This window comes from Calliopsis andreniformis, unplaced genomic scaffold (genome assembly GCF_051401765.1).
Source record: "Calliopsis andreniformis isolate RMS-2024a unplaced genomic scaffold, iyCalAndr_principal scaffold0008, whole genome shotgun sequence".
In the NCBI taxonomy this organism is placed as follows: Eukaryota; Metazoa; Arthropoda; class Insecta; order Hymenoptera; family Andrenidae; genus Calliopsis; species Calliopsis andreniformis.
Window position 1 is genome coordinate 21138662 of NW_027480426.1, and position 27910 is coordinate 21166571.

Genomic DNA, 27910 nt, shown 5'->3' on the forward strand with positions numbered 1-27910 from the left:
ATATATAACAGTTTTTCCATCGTATAAAACGAATGATAACAACCGGTGTGAAAGTTATGGTCATTTCTACTTTCCAGGCAACCTAGGATTCACCCTAGGGCGTTGCTAAAACAGATTGAGTAGATAGGGCCTTAGAGGTCAATGCCCGAAGCCTAAAATACAATATAAATACAACAGTTTTTCCATCGTATAAAACGAATAATTGCAACCAGTATGAAAGTTAACATCATTTCTACTTTATGGGCAACCTAGGCTTCACCCTAGGGCGGTGCTCCACCAGATCAAATAGTTAGGGCCTAAGAAGTCAACGCCAGAAGCATAAAATACAACATAAATACAACAGATTTTATATCGTATATAATGTATATTTGCAAACAGTGTGAAAGTACTGGTCATTTCTATGTACCGGGCAACCTAGGCCCCACTCTCGGGCGTTGCTCTACCACATCTAATAGCTACGGCCTTAGAAGTCAACCCCAGATGAATAAAACACAATAAAGATGCAACAGCTTTTCCATCGTATAAAACGAATAATTGCAACCAGTGTGAAAGTTATGGTCATTTCTACTTTCCGGGCATCCTAGGCTTCACCCTAGGACGTTGTTCCACCAGATCGAATAGTTAGGGCCTAAGAAGTCAACGCCAGAAGAATAAAATACAATATAAGTACAAAAGCTTTTCCATCGTATAAAATGAATAATTGCAAACATTGTGAAAGTAATGGTCATTTCTACGTTCCGGGCAACCAAGTCTTCACTCTAGGGCGTTGCTCCAACACATCTAATAGCTACGGCCTTAGAAGTCAACCGCAGATGAATAAAATACAATAAAGGTGCCACAGCTTTTCCACCGTATAAAACGAATAATTGCAACCAGTGTGAAAGTTATGGTCATTTCTACCTCCCGGGCAACCTAGGCTTCACCCTAGGGCGTTGTTCCACCAGATCGAACAGTTAGGGCCTAAGAAGTCAACGCCAGAAGCATCAAATACAATATAAATATAACAGTTTTTCCATCGTCTAAAACGAATAATAGCAGCCAGTGTGAAAGTTATGGTCATTTCTACGTTCCGGGCAACATAGGCTTCACTCTAGGGCGTTGCTCCACCACATCAAACAGTTAGGGCCTTAGAAGACAACGCCCGAAGCACAAAACACAAAATAAATAGAACAGTTTTTCCATCGTATAAAACGAATAATTGCTACCGGTGTGAAAGTTATGGTCATTTCTCCGTTCCGGGCAACCTAGGCTTCACTCTAGGGCGTTGCTCCACCAGATCAAATAGTTAGGGCCTGAGAAGTCAACGCCAGAAGCATAAAATACAACATAAATACAACAGATTTTCCATCGTATATAATGTATATTTGCAAACAGTGTGAAAGTAATGGTCATTTCTACGTACCGGGCAACCTAGGCTCCACTCTCGGGCGTTGCTCCACCAAATCGAATAGCTAGGGCCTTAGAAGTCAACGCCAAAAGCATAAAATACAATATAAGTACAAAAGTTTTTCCATCGTATAAAACGAATAATTGCAAACAGTGTGAAAGATATGGACATTTCTACGTTCCGGGCTACCTAGGCTTCACTCTATGGCGTTCTTCCACCACATCGAATAGTTAGGGACTAATAAGTCAACGCTAGAAGAATAAAATACAATATAAGTACAAAAGTTTTTCCATCGTATAAAACGAATAATTGCAAACAGTGTGAAAGATATGGACATTTCTACGTTCCGGGCTACCTAGGCTTCACTCTATGGCGTTCTTCCACCACATCGAAAAGCATCGGCCTCAGAAGTCAACGCCAGAAGCATAAAATACAATATAAATATAACAGTTTTTCCATCGTATAAAACGAATAGTAGCAACCAGTGTGAAAGTTATGGTCATTTCTACGTCCCGGGCAACCTAGGCTTCACTCTAGGGCGTTGCTCCACCAGATCAAACAGTTACGGCCTTAGAAGTCAACGCCCGAAGCATAAAACACAAAATAAATAGAACGGTTTTTCCATTGTATAAAACGAATAATTGCTACCAGTGTAAAAGTTATGGTCATTTCTACGTTCCGGGCAACCTGGGCTTCACCCTAGGGCGTTGTTCCACCATATCGAATAGCTAGGGCCTTAGAAGTCAACGCCAGAAGCATAAAATACAATATAAGTAAAAAAGTTTTTCCATCGTATAGAACGAATAATTGCAAACAGTGTGAAAGATATGGACATTTCTACGTTCCGGGCTACCTAGGCTTCACTCTATGGCGTTCTTTCACCACATCGAATAGTTAGGGACTAAGAAGTCAACGCCAGAAGAATAAAATACAATATAAGTACAAAAGTTTTTCCGTCGTATAAAACGAATAATTGCAAACAGTGTGAAAGATATGGACATTTCTACGTTCCGGGCTACCTAGGCTTCACTCTATGGCGTTCTTCCACCACATCGAATAGTTAGGTCCTTAGAAGTGAACGCCAGAAGCATAAAATACAATAAAAATGCAACAGTTTTTCCATCGTATTACAGGAATAATTGCAAACAGTGTAAAGATAATGGTGTGTTCTACGCTCCGGGCAACCTAGGCTTGACACAACGGCGTTGTTCCACCAGATCGAATAGTTAGGGCCTTAGGAGTAAACGCCAGAAGCATAAAATACAATATAAATACAACAGCTTTTACCTCGTATATAATGTGTATTTGCAAACAGTGTGAAAGCAATGGTCATTTCTACGTTCCGGGCAACCTAGGCCTCACTCTAGGGCGTAGCTACACCACATGGAATAGCTCCGGCCTTAGAAGTCAACGCCTGAAGCATGAAATGCAATAAAAATACAACAGTTTTTTCATCCTATAACAGGAATAATTGCAACAAGTGTGAAGGAAATGGTTATTTCTACATTCCGAGCAACCTAGGCTTCACTCTAGGGCGTTGCTCCACTATATCAAATAGTTAGGGCCTTAGAAGTCGACGCCAGATGCAGAAAAAACAATATATATACAACAGTTCTTCCATCGTATAGCAGGGATAATTGCAGCCAGCGTGGAAGTAGTGGTCATTTCAACGTTCCGGGCAACCTATTCTTCATTCTAGGGCGTTGCTCCACCAGATCGAATAGTTAGGGCCTTAGAAAACAACGACAGAAGCATAAAATACAATAAAAATACAACAGTTTTTCTGTCGTATAACAGGAATAATTGCAAACAGTGTGAAGGTAATGGTCATTTCTACGTTCCGGGCAACCTAGGCTTCACCCAAGGGCGTTGTTCCACCAGATTGAATAGTTAGGGCCTAAGAAGTCAACGCCAGAAGCATAAAATACGATATAAATACAACAGCTTTTCCATCGTATAAAACGAATAATTGCAACCAGTGTGAATGTGACGGCCATTTCTACGTTCCGGGCGGCCTAGATATAACTCTGAGGCGTTGCTCAACCAGATCGATAGTTAGGGCCTGAGAAGTCAACACCAGGAGGATAAAATACAATAAAAATACAACAGTTTTTCTATCGTATAACAGGAATAATTGCAAACAGTGTGAAGGTAATGGTCATTTCTACCTTCCGGGCAACCTAGGCTTCACTCTAGGGCGTTGCTCCACCAGATCGAATGGCTAGGGACTTAGAATTCAACGCCAGAAGCATAAAAAGCAATATAAATATAACAGTTTTTCCAGGTATAAAACGAATAATTGCTACCAGTGTGAAAGTTATGGTCATTTCTACGTTCTGGGCAACCTAGGCTTCACCCTAGGTCGTTCTACCACCATATGGAATAGTTAGGGCCCAAGAAGTCAACGCCAGAAGCATAAAATACGATATAAATACAACAGCTTTTCCATCGTATAAAATGAATAATGGCAACCAGTGTGAAAGTTATGGTCATTTCTACGCTCCGGGCAACCTAGGCTTCACTCTAGGGCCTTGCTCCACCAGATCGAATGGTTAGGGCCTAAGAAGTCAACGCCAGAAGCATAAAATACAATAAACATGCAACAGTTTTTCCATCGTATAAAATGAATAATTGCAAACAGTGTGAAAGTAATGGTCATTTCTAGGTTTCGGGCAACCTAGGCTTCACTCTAGGGCGTTGTTCCACCAGATCCAATAGCTAGGGCCTTTGAAGCCAACGCCAGAAGCATAAAATAAAGTAAAAATACACAATGTTTCAATCGTATAACAGGAATAATTGCAACAAGTGTGACGGTAAAGGTCATTTCTACGTTCCGGGCACCCTAGGCTTCACCCTAGCTCGGTGCGCCACCACATCGAATAGCTATGGCCTTAGAAGTCAACGCCCGAAGCATAAAATACAATATAAATAAAACAGTTTTTCCATCGTATAAAATGAATAATTGCAAACAGAGTGAAAGTAACGGTCATTCCTACGTTCCGTGCAACCCAGGCTTCACTCTAGGGCGTTGCTACACCAGATCGAATAGTGACGGCCTTAGAAGTCAACGCCAGAAGCATAAAATACAATATAAATACAACAGTTTTTCCTTCGTATAGCAGGAATAATTGCAACCAATGTGAAAGTAATGGTCATTTCTACGTACCGGGCAACCTAGGCTTCACTCTAGTGCGTTGCTCCACTACATCGAATAGATATGGCCTTAGAAGTCAACGCCAGAAGCATAAAATACAATATAATTAAACAGTTTTTCCATCGTATATAATGAATAATTTCAAACACTGTGAAAGTAACGGTCATTTCTACGTTCCGGGCAACCTAGGCTTCACTCTAGGGCATTGCTCCACCAGATCGAATAGTTAGGGCCTAAGAAGTCAACGCCAGAATCATAAAATACAATATAAATACAACAGCTTTTCCACTGTATAAAATGAATATTTGCAAACAATGTGAAGTTAGTGGTCATTTCTACGTTCCGAGAAACCGAGGCTTCACTCTAGGGAGTTGCGCCACCTGATCGAATAGTTAGGGCCTTAGAAGTCAACGCCAGAAGCATAAAATACAATAAAGATGCAACAGTTTTTCCATCGTATAACAGGAATAACTGCAACCAGTGTGAAAATGATGGTCATTTCGATGTTCCGGTCAACCCAGACTTCACTCTAGGGCGTTGTTCCACCAGATCGAAAAGTTAGGGCATAAGAAGTCAACGCCAGAAGCATAAAATACGATATAAATACCACAGTTTTTCCATCGTATAAAACGAATAATGGTAACCAGTGTGAAAGTTATGGTCATTTCTGCGTTCCTGGCAGCCTAGGCGTCACTCTAGGGCGTTGCTGCACCACATCTGATAGCTACGGCCTTAGAAGTCAACGCCGGAAGCATAAAATACAATATAAATACAACAGATTTGACATCGTTTAAAATGAATATTTGCAAACAGTGTGAAGGTAACGGTTATTTCTACGTTCCGAGCAACCTAGGCTTCACACTAGGGCGTTGCTCCACCAGATCGAATAGTTAGGGCCTAAGAAGTCAACGCCAGAATCATAAAATACAATATAAATACAACAGCTTTTCCACTGTATAAAATGAATATTTGCAAACAATGTGAAGTTAGTGGTCATTTCTACGTTCCGAGAAACCGAGGCTTCACTCTAGGGAGTTGCGCCACCTGATCGAATAGTTAGGGCCTTAGAAGTCAACGCCAGAAGCATAAAATACAATAAAGATGCAACAGTTTTTCCATCGTATAACAGGAATAACTGCAACCAGTGTGAAAATGATGGTCATTTCGATGTTCCGGTCAACCCAGACTTCACTCTAGGGCGTTGTTCCACCAGATCGAAAAGTTAGGGCATAAGAAGTCAACGCCAGAAGCATAAAATACGATATAAATACCACAGTTTTTCCATCGTATAAAACGAATAATGGTAACCAGTGTGAAAGTTATGGTCATTTCTGCGTTCCTGGCAGCCTAGGCGTCACTCTAGGGCGTTGCTGCACCACATCTGATAGCTACGGCCTTAGAAGTCAACGCCGGAAGCATAAAATACAATATAAATACAACAGATTTGACATCGTTTAAAATGAATATTTGCAAACAGTGTGAAGGTAACGGTTATTTCTACGTTCCGAGCAACCTAGGCTTCACACTAGGGCGTTGCTCCACCAGATCGAATAGTTAGGGCCTTAGAAGTCAACGCCAGAAGCGTAAAATACAATAAAGGTGCAACAGTTTTTCCATCGAGTAACAGGAGTAACGGCAAACAGTGTGAATGTACTGGTCATTTCTACGTTCCGGGTAACCTAGGTTTCACTCTAGGGCGCTGCTCCACCGGATCAAATAGCTAGGGACTTAGAATTCAATGCCAGAAGAATAAAACACAATCTAAGTGCAACAGTTTTTCCACCGTATAAGATGAATAATTGCAAACATTGTGAAAGCAATGGTCGTGTCTACGTTCCGGGCAAGCTAGGCGTCACTCTAGGGAGTTGCTCCACCAGATCGAATAGTTAGGGCCTTAGAAGTCAACGCCCGAAGCATAAAATGCAAAATAAATAGAACAGTTTTTCCATTGTATAAAACGAATAATTGCTACCAGAGTGAAAGTTATGGACATTTCTATGATCCGGGCAACCTATGCTTCACCCTAGTGCGTTGTTTCACCAGATGGAACAGTTAGGGCCTAAGAAGTCAACGCCAGAAGCATTAAATACGATGTAAATACAACAGCTTTTCCATCGTATAAAACGAATAATGGTAACCAGTGAGAAAGTTATGGTCATTTCTACGTTCCGGGCAACCTAGGCTTCACCCTAGGGAGTTGCACCAACAGATCGAATAGTTAGGGCCTTAGAAGTCAACGCCCGAAGCATAAAATACAAAATATATAGAACATTTTTTCCATCGTATAAAACGAATAATTGCAACCAGTGTGAAAGTAATGGTCATTTCAACGTTGCGAGCAACCTAGGCGTCACTCTAGGGCGTTGCTCCACCAGATCGAATAGCTAGGGACTTAGAATTCATCGCTAAAAGCATAAAATAGAACTAAAATACAACAGTTTTTCCATCGCATAACAGGAATCATTGCAACCAGTGTGAAAGGAATGGTCATTTCTACGTTCCGGGCAACGTAGGCTTCACTTTAGGGCGTTGATCCACCAGAGGGAATAGTTAGGGCCTTAGAAGTCAACGCCAGAAGCATAAAATACAATATAAATACAACAGCTTGACAAACGTATAAAACGAATAATTGCAACCAGTGTGACAGTTATGGATATTTCTACATTCCGGCCAACCTAGGCTTCACCCTAGGGCGTTGCTCCACCAGATCGAATAGTTAGGGCCTTAGAAGTCAACGCCAGAAGCTTAAAATTCAATAAAGATGCAACAGTTTTTCCATCTTTTTACAGGAATAATTGCAAACAGTGTGAAAGTAGTGGTCATTTCTACGTTCCGGGCAACCTAGGCTTCACTGTATGGCGTTCTTCCACCACATCGAATAGCTACGGCCTCAGAAGTCCACGACTGAAGCATAAAATACAATAAAAATACAACAGTCTTTTCATCGCATAACAGGAATAATTGCAACAAGCGTGAAAGTAATGATCATTTCTACGTTCCATTCAACCTAGGCTTCACTCTAGGGCGTTGTTCCACAAGATCGAACAGTTAGTGCCTAAGTAGTCAACGCCAGAAGCATAAAATAAAATATAAATACAACAGTTTTTCCATCGTATAAAACGAATAATTGCAACCAGTATGAAACTTATGGTCATTTCTACTTTACGAGCAACCTAGGCTTCACGCTAGGGCGTTGCTCCAACAGATTGAATAGTTAGGGCCTTAGAAGTCAATGCCCGAAGCATAAAATACAAAATAAATAGAACGGTTTTTCCATTGTATAAAACGAATAATTGCTACCAGTGTAAAAGCTATGGTCATTTCTACGTTCCGGGCAACCTAGGCTTCACCCTAGGGCGTTGTTCCAACATATCGAATAGTTAGGGCCTAAGAAGTGAACGCCAGAAGCAAAAAATACTATATAAATACAACAGTTTTTCCATCGTATAAACCGAATAATTGCAACCAGTATGAAAATTATGGTCATTTCTACGTTCCGGGCTACCTAGGCTTCACTCTAGGGCGTCGCTCCATCAGATCGAATAGTTAGAGCCTTAGAAGTCGACGCCAGAAGCATAAAATACAATAAAGATACAACTGTTTTTCCATCGTATAACAGGAATAATTGCAACCAGAGTGAAAGTTATGGACATTTCTACGATCCGGGCAACCTATGCTTCACCCTAGTGCGTTGTTTCACCAGATGGAACAGTTAGGGCCTAAGAAGTCAACGCCAGAAGCATAAAATACGATGTAAATACAACAGCTTTTCCATCGTATAAAACGAATAATGGTAACCAGTGAGAAAGTTATGGTCATTTCTACGTTCCAGGCAACCTAGGCTTCACCCTAGGGAGTTGCACCAACAGATCGAATAGTTAGGGCCTTAGAAGTCAACGCCCGAAGCATAAAATACAAAATATATAGAACATTTTTTCCATCGTATAAAACGAATAATTGCAACCAGTGTGAAAGTAATGGTCATTTCAACGTTCCGAGCAACCTAGGCGTCACTCTAGGGCGTTGATCCACCAGAGGGAATAGTTAGGGCCTTAGAAGTCAACGCCAGAAGCATAAAATACAATATAAATACAACAGCTTGACAAACGTATAAAACGAATAATTGCAACCAGTGTGACAGTTATGGATATTTCTACATTCCGGCCAACCTAGGCTTCACCCTAGGGCGTTGCTCCACCAGATCGAATAGTTAGGGCCTTAGAAGTCAACGCCAGAAGCTTAAAATACAATAAAGATGCAACAGTTTTTCCATCTTTTTACAGGAATAACTGCAACCAGTGTGAATGTACTGGTCATTTCTACGTTCCGGATAACCTAGGCTTCACTCTAGGGCGTTGTTCCACCAGATCGAACAGTTAGGGCCTAAGAAGTCAACGCCAGAAGTATAAAATACAATGTAAATATAACAGTTTTTCCATCGTATAAATCGAATGATAGCAACCAGTGTGAAAGTTATGGTCATTTCTACGTTCCGGGCAACCTAGGCTTCACTCTAGGGCGTTGCTCCACCAGATCGAATAGTTAAAGCCTTAGAAGTCAACGCTCAAAGCATAAAATACAAAATAAATAAAACAGTTTTTCCATCGTATAAAACGAATAATTGCTACCAGTGTGAAAGTTATGGTCATTTCTACGTTCCGCGCAACCTGGGCCTTACCCTAGGGCGTTGTTCCACGAGATGGAACAGCTAGGGACCTAGAATTCAACGCCATAAGAATAAAATACAATATAAGTACAACAGTTTTTCCATCGTATAAAATGTATAATTGCAACCAGTGTGAAAGTTATGGTCATTTCTACATTCCGAGGAACCTAGGCTTCACTCTAGGGCGTTGCTCCACCTGATCGAATAGTTAGCGTCTTAGAAGTCAACGCAAGAAGCATAAAATACAATAATGATGCAACAGTTTTTCCATCGTTTTACAGGAATAACTGCAACCAGTGTGAATGTACTGGTCATTTCTACGTTCCGGGCAACCTAGGCTTCACTCTACGGCGTTGTTCCACCAGATCGAATAGTTAGGGCCCAAGAAGTCAACGCCAGAAGCATGAAATACGATATAAAAACAACAGCTTTTCCATCGTATAAAAGGAATAATTGCAAACAGTGTGAAAGTAATGGTCATTTCTACGTTCCGGGCAACCTAGGCTTCACTGTCGGGCGTTGCTCCACCAGATCGAAATGTTAGGGCCTAAGAAGTCAACGCCCGAAGCATAAAATACGATATAAATCCAACAGCATTTCCATCGTATTAAATGAATAATTGCAAACAGTGTGAAAGTAGTGGTCATTTCTACGTTCCGGGCAACCTAGGCTTCACTGTATGGCGTTCTTCCACCACATCGAATAGCTACGGCCTCAGAAGTCCACGACTGATGCATAAAATACAATAAAAATACAACAGTCGTTTCATCGCATAACAGGAATAATTGCAACAAGCGTGAAAGTAATGATCATTTCTACGTTCCATTCAACCTAGGCTTCACTCTAGGGCGTTGTTCCACAATATCGAACAGTTAGTGCCTAAGTAGTCAACGCCAGAAGCATAAAATACAATATAAATACAACAGTTTTTCCATCGTATAAAACGAATAATTGCAACCAGTATGAAACTTATGGTCATTTCTACTTTACGAGCAACCTAGGCTTCACGCTAGGGCGTTGCTCCAACAGATTGAATAGTTAGGGCCTTAGAAGTCAATGCCCGAAGCATAAAATACAAAATAAATAGAACGTTTTTTCCATTGTATAAAACGAATAATTGCTACCAGTGTAAAAGCTATGGTCATTTCTACGTTCCGGGCAACCTAGGCTTCACCCTAGGGCGTTGTTCCAACTGATCGAATAGTTAGGGCCTAAGAAGTGAACGCCAGAAGCATAAAATACAATATAAATACAACAGTTTTTCCATCGTATAAACCGAATAATTGCAACCAGTATGAAACTTATGGTCATTTCTACGTTCCGGGCAACCTAGGCTTCAGTGTATGGCGTTCTTCCACCACATCGAATAGCTACGGCCTCAGAAGTCAACGCCTGAAGTATAAAATACAATAAAAATACAACAGTTTTTCCATCGTATAACCGGAATAATTGCAACCAGTGTGAATGTAATGGTCATTTCTACGTTCCGGGCAACCTAAGCTGCACTCTAGGGCGGAGCTCCACCAGATCAAATAGTTAGGGCCTTAGAAGTCAACGCCAGAAGCATGAAATACAATGCAGATGCAAAAGTTTTTCCATCGTATAACAGGAATAACTACAGACAGTATGAAAGTACTGGTCATTTCTACGTTCCGGGTAGCCTAGGTTTCACTCTAGGGCGTTGCTCCACCAGATCGAATAGCTAGGGACTTAGAATTCAACGCCATAAGAATAAAATACTATATGAGTACAACAGTTTTTCCGTCGTATAACAGGAATAACTGCAGACAGTATGAAAGTACTGGTCATTTCTACGTTCCGGGTAGCCTAGGTTTCACTCTAGGGCGTTGCTCCACCTGATCGAATAGTTAGGGCCTTAGAAGTCAACGCCAGAAGCAGAAAATACAATAAAGATCTAACAGTTTTTCCATCGTATAACAGGAATAATTGCAACCAGTGTGAAGGTAATGGTATGTTCTACGTCCAGGGCAACCTACGCTCCACTCTAGGGCGGTGCTCTACCAGATTAATTAGTTAGGGCGTAAGAAGTCAACGCCAGAAGCATAAAATACAATATAAATACAACAGCTTTTCCATCGTATATAATGTATATTTGCAAACAGTGTGAAAGTAATGGTGATTTCTACGTTCCGGCCAACCTAGGCTTCACTCTATGGCGTTGCTCCACCAGATCGGATAGTTACGGCCTTAGAAGTCACCGCCAGAAGCATAAAATACAATAAAGATGCTACAGTTTTTCCATCGTTTAACAGGAATAACTGCAAACAGTGTGAAAGTAATGGCCATTTCTACGTTCCGGGCAACCTAGGCTTCACTCTAGGTCGTTGCTCCACCAGATCGAATACCTAGCGACTTAGAATTAAACGCCAGAAGCATAGAATGCAATAAAAATACAACAGTTTTTCCATCGTATAACCGGAATAATTGCAACCAGTGTGAATGTAATGGTCATTTCTACGTTCCGGGCAACCTAGGCTTCACTCTGGGTCGTTGCTCCACCAGATCGAACAGCTAGGGACTTAGAATTAAACGCCAGAAGCATAAAATACAATAAAGATGCAACAGATTTTCCATCGTATAACAGGAATAACTGCAACCAGTGTGAATGTAATGGTCATTTCTACGTTCCGGGCAACCTAGATTTCACTCTAGGTCGCTGCTGCACCAGCTCGAATTGTTAGGGCCTAAGAAGTCAAAGCCAGAAGCATAAAATACGATATAAATACAACAGCTTTTCCATCGTATAAAACGAATAATTGCAACCAGTGTGAAAGTTATGGTCATTTCTACGTTCCGGGCTACCTAGGCTTCACTCTAGGGCGTCGCTCCATCAGATCGAATAGTTAGAGCCTTAGAAGTCGACGCCAGAAGCATAAAATACAATAAAGATACAACTGTTTTTCCATCGTATAACAGGAATAATTGCAACCAGTGTGAAGGTAATCGTATGTTCTACGTTCCGGGCAACCTAGGCTTCACTCTAGGGAGTTGCTCCACCAGATCGAATAGTTAGGTCCTTAGAAGTCAACGCCCGAAGCATAAAATGCAAAATAAATAGAACAGTTTTTCCATTGTATAAAACGAATAATTGCTACCAGAGTGAAAGTTATGGACATTTCTACGATCCGGGCAACCTAGGCTTCACCCTAGTGCGTTGTTTCACCAGATGGAACAGTTAGGGCCTAAGAAGTCAACGCCAGAAGCATAAAATACGATGTAAATACAACAGCTTTTCCATCGTATAAAACGAATAATGGTAACCAGTGAGAAAGTTATGGTCATTTCTACGTTCCGGGCAACCTAGGCTTCACCCTAGGGAGTTGCACCAACAGATCGAATAGTTAGGGCCTTAGAAGTCTACGCCCGAAGCATAAAATACAAAATATATAGAACACTTTTTCCATCGTATAAAACGAATAATTGCAACCAGTGTGAAAGTAATGGTCATTTCAACGTTCCGAGCAACCTAGGCGTCACTCTAGGGCGTTGCTCCACCAGATCGAATAGCTAGGGACTTAGAATTCATCGCTAAAAGCATAAAATAGAATTAAAATACAACTGTTTTTCCATCGCATAACAGGAATCATTGCAACCAGTGTGAAAGGAATGGTCATTTCTACGTTCCGGGCAACGTAGGCTTCACTTTAGGGCGTTGATCCACCAGAGGGAATAGTTAGGGCCTAAGAAGTCAACGCCAGAAGCATAAAATACAATATAAATACAACAGCTTGACAAACGTATAAAACGAATAATTGCAACAAGTGTGACAGTTATGGATATTTCTACATTCCGGCCAACCTAGGCTTCACCCTAGGGCGTTGCTCCACCAGATCGAATAGTTAGGGCCTTAGAAGTCAACGCTAGAAGCTTAAAATACAATAATGATGCAACAGTTTTTCCATTGTTTTACAGGAATAACTGCAACCAGTGTGAATGTACTGGTCATTTCTACGTTCCGGATAACCTAGGCTTCACTCTAGGGCGTTGTTCCACCAGATCGAACAGTTAGGGCCTAAGAAGTCAACGCCAGAAGTACAAAATACAATGTAAATATAACAGTTTTTCCATCGTATAAATCGAATAATTGAAACCCGTGTGAAAGTGATGGTCATTTCTACGTTCGAGGCAACCTAGGCTTGACTCTAGGGCGTTGTTCCACAAGATCGAATTGTTAGGGCCTAAGAAGTCAACGCCAGAAGCATAAAATACAATATAAATACAACAGCTTGACAAACGTATAAAACGAATAATTGCAACCAGTGTGACAGTTATGGATATTTCTACATTCCGGCCAACCTAGGCTTCACCCTAGGGCGTTGCTCCACCAGATCGAATAGTTAGGGCCTTAGAAGTCAACGCCAGAAGCTTAAAATACAATATTGATGCAACAGTTTTTCCATTGTTTTACAGGAATAACTGCAGCCAGTGTGAATGTACTGGTCATTTCTACGTTCCGGATAACCTAGGCTTCACTCTAGGGCGTTGTTCCACCAGATCGAACAGTTAGGGCCTAAGAAGTCAACGCCAGAAGTACAAAATACAATGTAAATATAACAGTTTTTCCATCGTATAAATCGAATGATTGCAACCAGTGTGAAAGTTATGGTCATTTCTACGTTCCGGGCAACCTAGGCTTCACTCTAGGGCGTTGCTCCACCAGATCGAATAGTTAAAGCCTTAGAAGTCAACGCTCAAAGCATAAAATACAACATAAATAAAACAGTTTTTCCATCGTATAAAACGAATAATTGCTACCAGTGTGAAAGTTATGGTCATTTCTACGTTCCGCGCAACCTAGGCCTTACCCTAGGGCGTTGTTCCACGAGATGGAATAGCTAGGGACCTAGAATTCAACGCCATAAGAATAAAATACAATATAAGTACAACAGTTTTTCCATCGTATAAAATGTATAATTGCAACCAGTGTGAAAGTTATGGTCATTTCTACATTCCGAGGAACCTAGGCTTCACTCTAGGGCGTTGCTCCACCTGATCGAATAGTTAGCGCCTTAGAAGTCAACGCAAGAAGCATAAAATACAATAATGATGCAACAGTTTTTCCATCGTTTTACAGGAATAACTGCAACCAGTGTGAATGTACTGGTCATTTCTACGTTCCGGGCAACCTAGGCTTCACTCTACGGCGTTGTTCCACCAGATCGAATAGTTAGGGCCCAAGAAGTCAACGCCAGAAGCATAAAATACGATATAAAAACAACAGCTTTTCCATCGTATAAAAGGAATAATTGCAAACAGTGTGAAAGTAAAGGTCATTTCTACGTTCCGGGCAACCTAGGCTTCACTGTCGGGCGTTGCTCCACCAGATCGAAATGTTAGGGCCTAAGAAGTCAACGCCCGAAGCATAAAATACGATATAAATCCAACAGCATTTCCATCGTATTAAATGAATAATTGCAAACAGTGTGAAAGTAGTGGTCATTTCTACGTTCCGGGCAACCTAGGCTTCACTGTATGGCGTTCTTCCACCACATCGAATAGCTACGGCCTCAGAAGTCCACGGCTGAAGCATAAAATACAATAAAAATACAACAGTCTTTTCATCGCATAACAGGAATAATTGCAACAAGCGTGAAAGTAATGATCATTTCTACGTTCCATTCAACCTAGGCTTCACCCTAGGGCGTTGTTCCACAAGATCGAACAGTTAGTGCCTAAGTAGTCAACGCCAGAAGCATAAAATACAATATAAATACAACAGTTTTTCCATCGTATAAAACGAATAATTGCAACCAGTATGAAACTTATGGTCATTTCTACTTTACGAGCAACCTAGGCTTCACGCTAGGGCGTTGCTCCAACAGATTGAATAGTTAGGGCCTTAGAAGTCAACGCCCGAAGCATAAAATACAAAATAAATAGAACGGTTTTTCCATTGTATAAAACGAATAATTGCTACCAGTGTAAAAGCTATGGTCATTTCTACGTTCCGGGCAACCTAGGCTTCACCCTAGGGCGTTGTTCCAACAGATCGAATAGTTAGGGCCTAAGAAGTGAACGCCAGAAGCATAAAATACAATATAAATACAACAGTTTTTCCATCGTATAAACCGAATAATTGCAACCAGTATGAAACTTATGGTCATTTCTACGTTCCGGGCAACCTAGGCTTCAGTGTATGGCGTTCTTCTACCACATCGAATAGCTACGGCCTCAGAAGTCAACGCCTGAAGTATAAAATACAATAAAAATACAACAGTCTTAACATTCTATAACACGAATAATTGAAACCCGTGTGAAAGTGATGGTCATTTCTACGTTCGAGGCAACCTAGGCTTCACTCTAGGGCGTTGTTCCACAAGATCGAATTGTTAGGGCCTAAGAAGTCAACGCCAGAAGCATAAAATACAATATAAATACAACAGCTTGACAAACGTATAAAACGAATAATTGCAACCAGTGTGACAGTTATGGATATTTCTACATTCCGGCCAACCTAGGCTTCACCCTAGGGCGTTGCTCCACCAGATCGAATAGTTAGGGCCTTAGAAGTCAACGCCAGAAGCTTAAAATACAATAATGATGCAACAGTTTTTCCATTGTTTTACAGGAATAACTGCAACCAGTGTGAATGTACTGGTCATTTCTACGTTCCGGATAACCTAGGCTTCACTCTAGGGCGTTGTTCCACCAGATCGAACAGTTAGGGCCTAAGAAGTCAACGCCAGAAGTACAAAATACAATGTAAATATAACAGTTTTTCCATCGTATAAATCGAATGATTGCAGCCAGTGTGAAAGTTATGGTCATTTCTACGTTCCGGGCAACCTAGGCTTCACTCTAGGGCGTTGCTCCACCAGATCGAATAGTTAAAGCCTTAGAAGTCAACGCTCAAAGCATAAAATACAAAATAAATAAAACAGTTTTTCCATCGTATAAAACGAATAATTGCTACCAGTGTGAAAGTTATGGTCATTTCTACGTTCCGCGCAACCTAGGCCTTACCCTAGGGCGTTGTTCCACGAGATGGAATAGCTAGGGACCTAGAATTCAACGCCATAAGAATAAGATACAATATAAGTACAACAGTTTTTCCATCGTATAAAATGTATAATTGCAACCAGTGTGAAAGTTATGGTCATTTCTACATTCCGAGGAACCTAGGCTTCACTCTAGGGCGTTGCTCCACCTGATCGAATAGTTAGCGCCTTAGAAGTCAACGCAAGAATCATAAAATACAATAAAGATACAACTGTTTTTCCATCGTATAACAGGAATAATTGCAACCAGTGTGAAGGTAATCGTATGTTCTACGTTCCGGGCAACCTAGGCTTCACTCTAGGGAGTTGCTCCATCAGATCGAATAGTTAGAGCCTTAGAAGTCGACGCCAGAAGCATAAAATACAATAAAGATACAACTGTTTTTCCATCGTATAACAGGAATAATTGCAACCAGTGTGAAGGTAATCGTATGTTCTACGTTCCGGGCAACCTAGGCTTCACTCTAGGGAGTTGCTCCACCAGATCGAATAGTTAGGTCCTTAGAAGTCAACGCCCGAAGCATAAAATGCAAAATAAATAGAACAGTTTTTCCATTGTATAAAACGAATAATTGCTACCAGAGTGAAAGTTATGGACATTTCTACGATCCGGGCAACCTAGGCTTCACCCTAGTGCGTTGTTTCACCAGATGGAACAGTTAGGGCCTAAGAAGTCAACGCCAGAAGCATAAAATACGATGTAAATACAACAGCTTTTCCATCGTATAAAACGAATAATGGTAACCAGTGAGAAAGTTATGGTCATTTCTACGTTCCGGGCAACCTAGGCTTCACCCTAGGGAGTTGCACCAACAGATCGAATAGTTAGGGCCTTAGAAGTCTACGCCCGAAGCATAAAATACAAAATATATAGAACACTTTTTCCATCGTATAAAACGAATAATTGCAACCAGTGTGAAAGTAATGGTCATTTCAACGTTCCGAGCAACCTAGGCGTCACTCTAGGGCGTTGCTCCACCAGATCGAATAGCTAGGGACTTAGAATTCATCGCTAAAAGCATAAAATAGAATTAAAATACAACTGTTTTTCCATCGCATAACAGGAATCATTGCAACCAGTGTGAAAGGAATGGTCATTTCTACGTTCCGGGCAACGTAGGCTTCACTTTAGGGCGTTGATCCACCAGAGGGAATAGTTAGGGCCTAAGAAGTCAACGCCAGAAGCATAAAATACAATATAAATACAACAGCTTGACAAACGTATAAAACGAATAATTGCAACAAGTGTGACAGTTATGGATATTTCTACATTCCGGCCAACCTAGGCTTCACCCTAGGGCGTTGCTCCACCAGATCGAATAGTTAGGGCCTTAGAAGTCAACGCTAGAAGCTTAAAATACAATAATGATGCAACAGTTTTTCCATTGTTTTACAGGAATAACTGCAACCAGTGTGAATGTACTGGTCATTTCTACGTTCCGGATAACCTAGGCTTCACTCTAGGGCGTTGTTCCACCAGATCGAACAGTTAGGGCCTAAGAAGTCAACGCCAGAAGTACAAAATACAATGTAAATATAACAGTTTTTCCATCGTATAAATCGAATAATTGAAACCCGTGTGAAAGTGATGGTCATTTCTACGTTCGAGGCAACCTAGGCTTGACTCTAGGGCGTTGTTCCACAAGATCGAATTGTTAGGGCCTAAGAAGTCAACGCCAGAAGCATAAAATACAATATAAATACAACAGCTTGACAAACGTATAAAACGAATAATTGCAACCAGTGTGACAGTTATGGATATTTCTACATTCCGGCCAACCTAGGCTTCACCCTAGGGCGTTGCTCCACCAGATCGAATAGTTAGGGCCTTAGAAGTCAACGCCAGAAGCTTAAAATACAATATTGATGCAACAGTTTTTCCATTGTTTTACAGGAATAACTGCAGCCAGTGTGAATGTACTGGTCATTTCTACGTTCCGGATAACCTAGGCTTCACTCTAGGGCGTTGTTCCACCAGATCGAACAGTTAGGGCCTAAGAAGTCAACGCCAGAAGTACAAAATACAATGTAAATATAACAGTTTTTCCATCGTATAAATCGAATGATTGCAACCAGTGTGAAAGTTATGGTCATTTCTACGTTCCGGGCAACCTAGGCTTCACTCTAGGGCGTTGCTCCACCAGATCGAATAGTTAAAGCCTTAGAAGTCAACGCTCAAAGCATAAAATACAACATAAATAAAACAGTTTTTCCATCGTATAAAACGAATAATTGCTACCAGTGTGAAAGTTATGGTCATTTCTACGTTCCGCGCAACCTAGGCCTTACCCTAGGGCGTTGTTCCACGAGATGGAATAGCTAGGGACCTAGAATTCAACGCCATAAGAATAAAATACAATATAAGTACAACAGTTTTTCCATCGTATAAAATGTATAATTGCAACCAGTGTGAAAGTTATGGTCATTTCTACATTCCGAGGAACCTAGGCTTCACTCTAGGGCGTTGCTCCACCTGATCGAATAGTTAGCGCCTTAGAAGTCAACGCAAGAAGCATAAAATACAATAATGATGCAACAGTTTTTCCATCGTTTTACAGGAATAACTGCAACCAGTGTGAATGTACTGGTCATTTCTACGTTCCGGGCAACCTAGGCTTCACTCTACGGCGTTGTTCCACCAGATCGAATAGTTAGGGCCCAAGAAGTCAACGCCAGAAGCATAAAATACGATATAAAAACAACAGCTTTTCCATCGTATAAAAGGAATAATTGCAAACAGTGTGAAAGTAAAGGTCATTTCTACGTTCCGGGCAACCTAGGCTTCACTGTCGGGCGTTGCTCCACCAGATCGAAATGTTAGGGCCTAAGAAGTCAACGCCCGAAGCATAAAATACGATATAAATCCAACAGCATTTCCATCGTATTAAATGAATAATTGCAAACAGTGTGAAAGTAGTGGTCATTTCTACGTTCCGGGCAACCTAGGCTTCACTGTATGGCGTTCTTCCACCACATCGAATAGCTACGGCCTCAGAAGTCCACGGCTGAAGCATAAAATACAATAAAAATACAACAGTCTTTTCATCGCATAACAGGAATAATTGCAACAAGCGTGAAAGTAATGATCATTTCTACGTTCCATTCAACCTAGGCTTCACCCTAGGGCGTTGTTCCACAAGATCGAACAGTTAGTGCCTAAGTAGTCAACGCCAGAAGCATAAAATACAATATAAATACAACAGTTTTTCCATCGTATAAAACGAATAATTGCAACCAGTATGAAACTTATGGTCATTTCTACTTTACGAGCAACCTAGGCTTCACGCTAGGGCGTTGCTCCAACAGATTGAATAGTTAGGGCCTTAGAAGTCAACGCCCGAAGCATAAAATACAAAATAAATAGAACGGTTTTTCCATTGTATAAAACGAATAATTGCTACCAGTGTAAAAGCTATGGTCATTTCTACGTTCCGGGCAACCTAGGCTTCACCCTAGGGCGTTGTTCCAACAGATCGAATAGTTAGGGCCTAAGAAGTGAACGCCAGAAGCATAAAATACAATATAAATACAACAGTTTTTCCATCGTATAAACCGAATAATTGCAACCAGTATGAAACTTATGGTCATTTCTACGTTCCGGGCAACCTAGGCTTCAGTGTATGGCGTTCTTCTACCACATCGAATAGCTACGGCCTCAGAAGTCAACGCCTGAAGTATAAAATACAATAAAAATACAACAGTCTTAACATTCTATAACACGAATAATTGAAACCCGTGTGAAAGTGATGGTCATTTCTACGTTCGAGGCAACCTAGGCTTCACTCTAGGGCGTTGTTCCACAAGATCGAATTGTTAGGGCCTAAGAAGTCAACGCCAGAAGCATAAAATACAATATAAATACAACAGCTTGACAAACGTATAAAACGAATAATTGCAACCAGTGTGACAGTTATGGATATTTCTACATTCCGGCCAACCTAGGCTTCACCCTAGGGCGTTGCTCCACCAGATCGAATAGTTAGGGCCTTAGAAGTCAACGCCAGAAGCTTAAAATACAATAATGATGCAACAGTTTTTCCATTGTTTTACAGGAATAACTGCAACCAGTGTGAATGTACTGGTCATTTCTACGTTCCGGATAACCTAGGCTTCACTCTAGGGCGTTGTTCCACCAGATCGAACAGTTAGGGCCTAAGAAGTCAACGCCAGAAGTACAAAATACAATGTAAATATAACAGTTTTTCCATCGTATAAATCGAATGATTGCAGCCAGTGTGAAAGTTATGGTCATTTCTACGTTCCGGGCAACCTAGGCTTCACTCTAGGGCGTTGCTCCACCAGATCGAATAGTTAAAGCCTTAGAAGTCAACGCTCAAAGCATAAAATACAAAATAAATAAAACAGTTTTTCCATCGTATAAAACGAATAATTGCTACCAGTGTGAAAGTTATGGTCATTTCTACGTTCCGCGCAACCTAGGCCTTACCCTAGGGCGTTGTTCCACGAGATGGAATAGCTAGGGACCTAGAATTCAACGCCATAAGAATAAGATACAATATAAGTACAACAGTTTTTCCATCGTATAAAATGTATAATTGCAACCAGTGTGAAAGTTATGGTCATTTCTACATTCCGAGGAACCTAGGCTTCACTCTAGGGCGTTGCTCCACCTGATCGAATAGTTAGCGCCTTAGAAGTCAACGCAAGAATCATAAAATACAATAATGATGCAACAGTTTTTCCATCGTTTTACAGGAATAACTGCAACCAGTGTGAATGTACTGGTCATTTCTACGTTCCGGGCAACCTAGGCTTCACTCTACGGCGTTGTTCCACCAGATCGAATAGTTAGGGCCCAAGAAGTCAACGCCAGAAGCATAAAATACGATATAAAAACAACAGCTTTTCCATCGTATAAAAGGAATAATTGCAAACAGTGTGAAAGTAATGGTCATTTCTACGTTCCGGGCAACCTAGGCTTCACTGTCGGGCGTTGCTCCACCAGATCGAAATGTTAGGGCCTAAGAAGTCAACGCCCGAAGCATAAAATACGATATAAATCCAACAGAATTTCCATCGTATTAAATGAATAATTGCAAACAGTGTGAAAGTAGTGGTCATTTCTACGTTCCGGGCAACCTAGGCTTCACTGTATGGCGTTCTTCCACCACATCGAATAGCTACGGCCTCAGAAGTCCACGACTGAAGCATAAAATACAATAAAAATGCAACAGTCTTTTCATCGCATAACAAGAATAATTGCAACAAGCGTGAAAGTAATGATCATTTCTACGTTCCATTCAACCTAGGCTTCACTCTAGGGCGTTGTTCCACAAGATCGAACAGTTAGTGCCTAAGTAGTCAACGCCAGAAGCATAAAATACAATATAAATACAACTGTTTTTCCATCGTATAAAACGAATAATTGCAACCAGTATGAAACCTATGGTCATTTCTACTTTACGAGCAACCTAGGCTTCACGCTAGGGCGTTGCTCAAACAGATTGAATAGTTAGGGCCTTAGAAGTCAACGCCCGAAGCATAAAATACAAAATAAATAGAACGGTTTTTCCATTGTATTAAACGAATAATTGCTACCAGTGTAAATCTATGGTCATTTCTACGTTCCGGGCAACCTAGGCTTCACCCTAGGGCGTTGTTCCAACAGATCGAATAGTTAGGGCCTAAGAAGTGAACGCCAGAAGCATAAAATACAATATAAATACAACAGTTTTTCCATCGTATAAACCGAATAATTGCAACCAGTATGAAACTTATGGTCATTTCTACGTTCCGGGCAACCTAGGCTTCAGTGTATGGCGTTCTTCCACCACATCGAATAGCTACGGCCTCAGAAGTCAACGCCTGAAGTATAAAATACAATAAAAATACAACAGTCTTAACATTCTATAACACGAATAATTGAAACCCGTGTGAAAGTGATGGTCATTTCTACGTTCGAGGCAACCTAGGCTTCACTCTAGGGCGTTGTTCCACAAGATCGAATTGTTAGGGCCTAAGAAGTCAACGCCAGAAGCATAAAATACAATATAAATACAACAGCTTGACAAACGTATAAAACGAATAATTGCAACCAGTGTGACAGTTATGGATATTTCTACATTCCGGCCAACCTAGGCTTCACCCTAGGGCGTTGCTCCACCAGATCGAATAGTTAGGGCCTTAGAAGTCAACGCCAGAAGCTTAAAATACAATAATGATGCAACAGTTTTTCCATTGTTTTACAGGAATAACTGCAACCAGTGTGAATGTACTGGTCATTTCTACGTTCCGGATAACCTAGGCTTCACTCTAGGGCGTTGTTCCACCAGATCGAACAGTTAGGGCCTAAGAAGTCAACGCCAGAAGTACAAAATACAATGTAAATATAACAGTCTTTCCATCGTATAAATCGAATGATTGCAGCCAGTGTGAAAGTTATGGTCATTTCTACGTTCCGCGCAACCTAGGCCTTACCCTAGGGCGTTGTTCCACGAGATGGAATAGCTAGGGACCTAGAATTCAACGCCATAAGAATAAGATACAATATAAGTACAACAGTTTTTCCATCGTATAAAATGTATAATTGCAACCAGTGTGAAAGTTATGGTCATTTCTACATTCCGAGGAACCTAGGCTTCACTCTAGGGCGTTGCTCCACCTGATCGAATAGTTAGCGCCTTAGAAGTCAACGCAAGAATCATAAAATACAATAATGATGCAACAGTTTTTCCATCGTTTTACAGGAATAACTGCAACCAGTGTGAATGTACTGGTCATTTCTACGTTCCGGGCAACCTAGGCTTCACTCTACGGCGTTGTTCCACCAGATCGAATAGTTAGGGCCCAAGAAGTCAACGCCAGAAGCATAAAATACGATATAAAAACAACAGCTTTTCCATCGTATAAAAGGAATAATTGCAAACAGTGTGAAAGTAATGGTCATTTCCACGTTCCGGGCAACCTAGGCTTCACTGTCGGGCGTTGCTCCACCAGATCGAAATGTTAGGGCATAAGAAGTCAACGCCCGAAGCATAAAATACGATATAAATCCAACAGCATTTCCATCGTATTAAATGAATAATTGCAAACAGTGTGAAAGTAGTGGTCATTTCTACGTTCCGGGCAACTTAGGCTTCACCCTAGGGCGTTGCACCAACAGATCGAATAGTTAGGGCCTTAGAAGTCAACGCCCGAAGCATAAAATACAAAATATATAGAACATTTTTTCCATCGTATAAAACGAATAATTGCAACCAGTGTGAAAGTAATGGTTATTTCAACGTTCCGAGCAACCTAGGCGTCACTCTAGGGCGTTGCTCCACCAGATCGAATAGCTAGGGACTTAGAATTCATCGCTAAAAGCATAAAATAGAATTAAAATACAACAGTTTTTCCATCGCATAACAGGAATCGTTGCAACCAGTGTGAAAGGAATGGTCATTTCTACGTTCCGGGCAACGTAGGCTTCACTTTAGGGCGCTGATCCACCAGAGGGAATAGTTAGGGCCTAAGAAGTCAACGCCAGAAGCATAAAATAAAATATAAATACAACAGCTTGACAAACGTATAAAACGAATAATTGCAACCAGTGTGACAGTTATGGATATTTCTACATTCCGGCCAACCTAGGCTTCACCCTAGGGCGTTGCTCCACCAGATCGAATAGTTAGGGCCTTAGAAGTCAACGCCAGAAGCTTAAAATACAATAAAGATGCAACAGTTTTTCCATCTTTTTACAGGAATAACTGCAACCAGTGTGAATGTACTGGTCATTTCTACGTTCCGGATAACCTAGGCTTCACTCTAGGGCGTTGTTCCACCAGATCGAACAGCTAGGGCCTAAGAAGTCAACGCCAGTAGTATAAACTACAATGTAAATATAACAGTTTTTCCATCGTATAAATCGAATGATAGCAACCAGTGTGAAAGTTATGGTCATTTCTACGTTCCGGGCAACCTAGGCTTCACTCTAGGGCGTTGCTCCACCAGATCGAATAGTTAAAGCCTTAGAAGTCAACGCTCAAAGCATAAAATACAAAATAAATAAAACAGTTTTTCCATCGTATAAAACGAATAATTGCTACCAGTGTGAAAGTTATGGTCATTTCTACGTTCCGCGCAACCTGGGCCTTACCCTAGGGCGTTGTTCCACGAGATGGAATAGCTAGGGACCTAGAATTCAACGCCATAAGAATAAAATACAATATAAGTACAACAGTTTTTCCATCGTATAAAATGTATAATTGCAACCAGTGTGAAAGTTATGGTCATTTCTACATTCCGAGGAACCTAGGCTTCACTCTAGGGCGTTGCTCAATCAGATCGAATAGTTAGGGCCCAAGAAGTCAACGCCAGAAGCATAAAATACAATAAAGATGCAACAGTTTTTCCATCGTTTTACAGGAATAACTGCAACCAGTGTGAATGTACTGGTCATTTCTACGTTCCGGGCAACCTAGGCTTCACTCTACGGCGTTGTTCCACCAGATCGAATAGTTAGGGCCCAAGAAGTCAACGCCAGAAGCATAAAATACGATATAAAAACAACAGCTTTTCCATCGTATAAAAGGAATAATTGCAAACAGTGTGAAGGTAATGGTCATTTCTACGTTCCGGGCAACCTAGGCTTCACTGTCGGGCGTTGCTCCACCAGATCGAAATGTTAGGGCCTAAGAAGTCAACGCCCGAAGCATAAAATACGATATAAATCCAACAGCATTTCCATCGTATTAAGTGAATAATTGCAAACAGTGTGAAAGTAGTGGTCATTTCTACGTTCCGGGCAACCTAGGCTTCACTGTATGGCGTTCTTCCACCACATCGAATAGCTACGGCCTCAGAAGTCCACGACAGAAGCATAAAATACAATAAAAATACAACAGTCTTTTCATCGCATAACAAGAATAATTGCAACAAGCGTGAAAGTAATGATCATTTCTACGTTCCATTCAACCTAGGCTTCACTATAGGGCGTTGTTCCACAAGATCGAACAGTTAGTGCCTAAGTAGTCAACGCCAGAAGCATAAAATACAATATAAATACAACAGTTTTTCCATCGTATAAAACGAATAATTGCAACCAGTATGAAACTTATGGTCATTTCTACTTTACGAGCAACCTAGGCTTCACGCTAGGGCGTTGCTCCAACAGATTGAATAGTTAGGGCCTTAGAAGTCAACGCCCGAAGCATAAAATACAAAATAAATAGAACGGTTTTTCCATTGTATAAAACGAATAATTGCTACCAGTGTAAAAGCTATGGTCATTTCTACGTTCCGGGCAACCTAGGCTTCACCCTAGGGCGTTGTTCCAACAGATCGAATAGTTAGGGCCTAAGAAGTGAACGCCAGAAGCATAAAATACAATATAAATACAACAGTTTTTCCATCGTATAAACCGAATAATTGCAACCAGTATGAAACTTATGGTCATTTCTACGTTCCGGGCAACCTAGGCTTCAGTGTATGGCGTTCTTCCACCACATCGAATAGCTACGGCCTCAGAAGTCAACGCCTGAAGTATAAAATACAATAAAAATACAACAGTTTTTCCATCGTATAACCGGAATAATTGCAACCAGTGTGAATGTAATGGTCATTTCTACGTTCCGGGCAACCTAAGCTGCACTCTAGGGCGGAGCTCCACCAGATCAAATAGTTAGGGCCTTAGAAGTCAACGCCAGAAGCATGAAATACAAAATATATAGAACACTTTTTCCATCGTATAAAACGAATAATTGCAACCAGTGTGAAAGTAATGGTCATTTCTACGTTCCGGGCAACCTAGGCTTCAGTGTATGGCGTTCTTCCACCACATCGAATAGCTACGGCCTCAGAAGTCAACGCCTGAAGTATAAAATACAATAAAAATACAACAGATTTTCCATCGTATAACAGGAATAACTGCAACCAGTGTGAATGTAATGGTCATTTCTACGTTCCGGGCAACCTAGATTTCACTCTAGGTCGCTGCTGCACCAGCTCGAATTGTTAGGGCCTAAGAAGTCAACGCCAGAAGCATAAAATACGATGTAAATACAACAGCTTTTCCATCGTATAAAACGAATAATGGTAACCAGTGAGAAAGTTATGGTCATTTCTACGTTCCGGGCAACCTAGGCTTCACCCTAGGGAGTTGCACCAACAGATCGAATAGTTAGGGCCTTAGAAGTCTACGCCCGAAGCATAAAATACAAAATATATAGAACACTTTTTCCATCGTATAAAACGAATAATTGCAACCAGTGTGAAAGTAATGGTCATTTCAACGTTCCGAGCAACCTAGGCGTCACTCTAGGGCGTTGCTCCACCAGATCGAATAGCTAGGGACTTAGAATTCATCGCTAAAAGCATAAAATAGAATTAAAATACAACTGTTTTTCCATCGCATAACAGGAATCATTGCAACCAGTGTGAAAGGAATGGTCATTTCTACGTTCCGGGCAACGTAGGCTTCACTTTAGGGCGTTGATCCACCAGAGGGAATAGTTAGGGCCTAAGAAGTCAACGCCAGAAGCATAAAATACAATATAAATACAACAGCTTGACAAACGTATAAAACGAATAATTGCAACAAGTGTGACAGTTATGGATATTTCTACATTCCGGCCAACCTAGGCTTCACCCTAGGGCGTTGCTCCACCAGATCGAATAGTTAGGGCCTTAGAAGTCAACGCTAGAAGCTTAAAATACAATAATGATGCAACAGTTTTTCCATTGTTTTACAGGAATAACTGCAACCAGTGTGAATGTACTGGTCATTTCTACGTTCCGGATAACCTAGGCTTCACTCTAGGGCGTTGTTCCACCAGATCGAACAGTTAGGGCCTAAGAAGTCAACGCCAGAAGTACAAAATACAATGTAAATATAACAGTTTTTCCATCGTATAAATCGAATAATTGAAACCCGTGTGAAAGTGATGGTCATTTCTACGTTCGAGGCAACCTAGGCTTGACTCTAGGGCGTTGTTCCACAAGATCGAATTGTTAGGGCCTAAGAAGTCAACGCCAGAAGCATAAAATACAATATAAATACAACAGCTTGACAAACGTATAAAACGAATAATTGCAACCAGTGTGACAGTTATGGATATTTCTACATTCCGGCCAACCTAGGCTTCACCCTAGGGCGTTGCTCCACCAGATCGAATAGTTAGGGCCTTAGAAGTCAACGCCAGAAGCTTAAAATACAATATTGATGCAACAGTTTTTCCATTGTTTTACAGGAATAACTGCAGCCAGTGTGAATGTACTGGTCATTTCTACGTTCCGGATAACCTAGGCTTCACTCTAGGGCGTTGTTCCACCAGATCGAACAGTTAGGGCCTAAGAAGTCAACGCCAGAAGTACAAAATACAATGTAAATATAACAGTTTTTCCATCGTATAAATCGAATGATTGCAACCAGTGTGAAAGTTATGGTCATTTCTACGTTCCGGGCAACCTAGGCTTCACTCTAGGGCGTTGCTCCACCAGATCGAATAGTTAAAGCCTTAGAAGTCAACGCTCAAAGCATAAAATACAACATAAATAAAACAGTTTTTCCATCGTATAAAACGAATAATTGCTACCAGTGTGAAAGTTATGGTCATTTCTACGTTCCGCGCAACCTAGGCCTTACCCTAGGGCGTTGTTCCACGAGATGGAATAGCTAGGGACCTAGAATTCAACGCCATAAGAATAAAATACAATATAAGTACAACAGTTTTTCCATCGTATAA